Source organism: Salvia miltiorrhiza, chromosome 5 (genome assembly GCF_028751815.1).
Source record: "Salvia miltiorrhiza cultivar Shanhuang (shh) chromosome 5, IMPLAD_Smil_shh, whole genome shotgun sequence".
Lineage (NCBI taxonomy): Eukaryota > Viridiplantae > Streptophyta > Magnoliopsida > Lamiales > Lamiaceae > Salvia > Salvia miltiorrhiza.
The window spans coordinates 55,576,993-55,582,303 of record NC_080391.1 but is presented as its reverse complement, the minus strand read 5'-3'; positions in this window follow the sequence as shown (position 1 = coordinate 55,582,303).

Below are 5,311 nucleotides of genomic sequence, written 5' to 3'. Positions count from 1 at the left end.
TAATGGCTTTATTTTATTTTTATTTTTATTTTTCATTTACATTTACGTTACGCCTATGTGTGTATCACTACAAACTTGGACTTTTAGAGATATTGTATAACCAATACACATACTTTATCTTATACAAACACTATTTTATTAGTGGGTATTATATGTGCTAAATTCCTTTACCATCGATCATTTAATAACACTAATTAAAATTTTCGGCCAACTAAAACTAATATGTATGGTCAACGACTGATTTGTCAACATTATCATTCTTTTAAATATATACATTATCTTCATTTATCATCACATCCGATTATTCAATTTATACCAAATCAGCTTCAGTCAATACATATCAATTTCAATCGGTTGAAAATTTTGATTTGATCTATTAAATGAACAAAGAAGATAAGTATATATTTATATGTGTATATATATAAAAGTACCCACCCCATAATATGTCTATGAAAAATACTCACCCCCTATTTATATTTATAATATTTGTAAATTATGCCGGAAAGTCATCACGTGGTTAAAGTTATATTGTAATTTAACTCTTAATAAATACAAGTGCATATAAATTTGTTCTCAATTTTCATTCATTTGAAGTTAATGGAAAAATGAACAAATTAATCTTTATGTACTTACCTCCATCCCGTGAATCTTGAACAGTGTTCTTTTTCGGATTGTCTCACAAAGCTTGAGCATTTGCCTTATATAGTAAACATTTTTTCCTTTTTTCACCTTTTTACTTCTTCACCTACCACACTTAACACAAAATACTACTCCATCCGTCCCAACTTTTAGTATCCAACTTTCCTTTTTTAGCCGTCCCACATTTTGATATTCATTTCTATTTTTAGTAAAAGTATGTGGAGCCATTAGTCCACTTTAATTATTTTAACTCTCACATAAAATGTGGGACCCTTATTCCACTCACAACACACCAATCACTTTATTAAAACCCGTGCCGCTCTCAACTGGATACCAAAAGCCGGGACGAAGGGAGTAATTTTTTAAAACTCGTGTTGAAAAGAAATTGCTCAAACTTCACGGACGGAGGGAGTAATTTGTAAAATTAATAACATCAATAACAATTTATAAAGTATTAAAATTAAAATAAATATACAAAACAAAAAAAAGGCACTCTCACGTGCAACTGGTTGCACCGTGCAACTGGTTTCCGAACGACACTTATGGAGATTTCAAGTGTCATTTGTATGTTGAAGTAGTGTCATTCGAAAATGTTCAAGTGTCAGTTTTCGAATGAAGTAGTGTTATTTTGAAAACCAGTTGTACGGTGCAATCGATTGCACGTGAGTATTTGTGAACAAAAAAAATGATAGTATAACCGACATGATAAATATTTTTGGAGCATATATATATATATGCAGTGGATATATAGTGGTTGAGGAGCAGAACCCACAAAATAATAATGGTAACTTAGTACAGAGCTTTGATGCTTTATTTGGGTATGATTTGAAATCGACTTTTTTTGAAGAGATTAATCATAGTGGTGCCAGTTCAGAATATATATTATTGTACTTATTCATAGTACTACAGCAACTTGTCACCTTTAACACAATTTTTGTATTTTAAATATTCTTTAACCACAAAAGCTGAATCATTGTAGGTAAATTAGGTCAAGTGACCACGTGCATGCCCCTTTTTAAATTTCTTATAATGTATGTTTATGGTACCACCATCATCCATTATTTCATGTGTTCCCCCCCTCTGCACATGCCTCATGCCATACAATTTCTCTCTCATCATCATCTCTCTCTATTCATTCATCGAGATGATGCGTTTACAATAAATTTTCATGACAGAAAGAGTTCAGAATAGTTTTTTAAATAAAGAATAGTTATTCTCAGCTATTTCGATCATAAAAATTTACGATGGATGTCTATTTATTTTTTAATTTTTTTTCGAGTGCGGGTAATTTCACGATGGATAGAATAACTTTACGATGATATGAAATATGAAATTCTTTAAAATTACGATAAAAGTTATTAATTTTACGTGCGTAGTACGTATCATCTTGTTAGTGTATAATAAAAGGACTATTAACGCCTAAACAAAATAAAATGGTCTGAAAGCATCCACAGTCGCGAGCCGGCATCTCCGACTCATAGATGGGCTCATCCGTTCAAGCCACCGAGCTCTGCAGTGCGCGAGCCTCACCTTACACCCTGGCTCGCCCCATGCCTCTAGCGGTGTTTGCACGCTAGATAAGAAACGCGGTGCACATCCTCCAGCCTGGCGGCGGTATCAGGTTCGTTCGAGTCAGGTGCGCGTTCACTTCGTGAATCCTGTTGTAAATGCTCTGACCAATATACTTTTTCCTATTTTAAAGAAATGTAAACTTCCCTACTATCATTAGGTTATGGGGTTGGAGTCATCTAATGTGTGTTGATATGCAATTTATTTTTATATTTTTTAAAAAAAGAAGAAAGAAATGTAACATTTGTGGCACACAATTGGGGCAACAAATATTCAAGTATGAGTCATTGTTCCCTCTCTTATTTTCCTACCCCATCATCAACGGAAACCACCCTCACTTTGCCTATAAGGGCATTCACGTCTTTTTCACATTCTCTTAATTATATTCACACCTAGATTCTCTTTATCAAATATTTTATAATAATAATATTGTCAAATTTTACATGTGCACATACTAATAAAATAATATTTTTGAAAAAGAAGAGGATGGGACAAGAACACAACAAGATTTTTTATTTTTTTTTCAAAGAAAAAGCAGAAATATGGGCTCGCATGAGTACATATATCTTGATTCTTGAAGGTGTTGATTCTTTTTAACTTTTGGGTAACAGTGTCTAAATAAATGAATTTTTATACAAGGATTTTTCTTTTGATTTTTTTTTTAATTTTCATACGATAAATATTTCCGTCGAATAATTATTGAGGTGAAAATTAAAACTGTTTACGTGACTTAAATATAAGTCTTCTTAAACGATATAATTGAATGTTAACTAGATAATATACACTATGAAAACACAAAATTATATTAAGTGAGCCATGGAAGGTGCTAAAAAAAGTATGAACACGACTTCTATATCCCACTTCTTGTTGATTCAATAATATCTTTTGTGTTTCTGTAATGTATAATGTCAAGCTACGTCGTTTAAGAAGACTTTCATTTCAGCTACATTGATAATTTCGACTTCCACAGTATTCACTCGCTAAAAATGTTCGTCATGTGTAAAATAAAATTAAAAAAAATAGTATGTTAAAGACAAAGTTTTAAATTTATGTACAAAACTAAATTAAAACGTGTAAAAATTCAAATATGTTTGTATATTTAAGCGTTATTATCCCTTAATTTTTTTGTACTATCTGAAAAATAATTGAGCTAATACAACGTTTGGATTTTGACATCTCAACGACTTCTTTAAATTTGATTGGAAATAGATATTTGGAATAGAAATTACTAATTTTAATAAACAAAAAAGAATATAGAGAGAACCCTTCGCATGTGGGCCTTCCCAAATTCCCAATAATTATTTGCCTTTTCAGTACATAATAATTACACTCACATAAATATATTATACATATATATTGAAAAATAGGAAGGCAGCATGCATATACCAGAGAAACCTCAGAGAAGCAGTAATTTCTTATTAAATAATAATTCAGATTTAAAATACTAACTATCTTAAATAATTAAACCGATTGGTTAAGAACTTTGGACTCTGGGCTCTGAATTGAGTTCATTGAATATGTGTTAATGAATGTGATTAATGATCGGATTCAGAAATAAAATAGTAAAAACTATAATGGATTAAATATATTGTGTAATATTATTCACGAACATGCAGTACTGAGTCACATGACACGAGTTTTGTGTCTTAATATTATCACTAGTTTATCTAAGGGTAATGCTATTTGAATCAATTTAATTCGGATTAAATTTAATAAATATTCGATTTTCAACCTAAAAAACAGTCTTAATCTTACCCTATATATATTTCATTCCATAATTTTAATATAATAATTGTGTGTGTATATATATTTTGGGAGTACAACTTCTATTTAATGTTTGTATTTTAATAAGAATTTTGATCGAAGTGGTGTGGGACATTATTCATAGCTGGATCGGTTTTAGCTCGAACCGCTCGCAAGGTATTATCGAACACTTTACCTTGTTTACTTCTTTGGGAAGAGGAAAGAAGAGCCGACAGTTTTTGAAAGCTCTTTGGATTTGCACAATATGGATTTTGTGGAGGCGAAGGAATGAAAGCAGATTCGAAGAAAAGACGTGGATCATGGATATTAAGACTAGAATGTGGAGTTGGAACAAGATTTTTGAGATTTTTGCTTGGGAATCATCTTTTTCTGAGTGGTGCTCAACTGAGCTTTCTTGCTTTCTTTGTACATGATTTTTGGTACCTCTTGTACCTAGGGCTGTAAATGAACAGAGCTACTCGCAAGCTATTCGAGATTCGCCTCGAAAAAAGCTCGTTCGGAGCTCGATTCGATAATAAACGAGCCGAGCTCGAGCCCAATTTCGAGCTCGAAATTTTTATCGAGCCGAACTCGAACCTGACAGTGCTCGGCTCGTTGAGCTTGCGAACATGTTCGAATTCGATTGTTCGCGAACATGTTCGCGAGCTTGTTCACGAACCTTCAGTCGAGCCTTCAATCGAGTTAGTACACGAGCCTTAAATGAGTCGAACTCGAACTCGTGTAACATATTAATTAAGAAGATTTTCTTAAATTTATAACAAATTCGAGCTTGAACACCATATATACGAACATCTAACGAGCCGAGCTCGAGCTCAAGCTCGAATTCGATATTATCGAGCATCACCCGAGCCGAACTCGAACCGAGCCCGAGCTTAGTAAGTGGATGCCGAGCCGAGCTCGATCATCAAGATAAAAGCTCGAATCGAGCTCGAGCCGAGCTCGAACACCCGAATATTTAAACGAGCCGAGCTCGAGCCTGCTAGTATTTGGCTCGGCTCGGCTCGTTTATAGCCCTACTTGTACCTGTTTTTTATACTATCTTGCTTTTTCCTGCTTAAAAAAAAAAGAATTTTGATCGATTTATGGTGTGAATTCCATAAATGTTTGTTTATATTTCAATAATTTTGAATCATTATTAAATTTGTTTAAAAATCATCAATAAGTGAATATGTGGATTTAAAAAATTGGTAATTTATTTTAATTAAAATATAGTACTATAATTTTTAATTCCATTTTATAAATATGTTAATTATATCATTTAAATAAAATTATAATATAGTAGTATTATTCAAATTTTTAACTTAATTATATATACACACACACACCACATTGAAAAGGA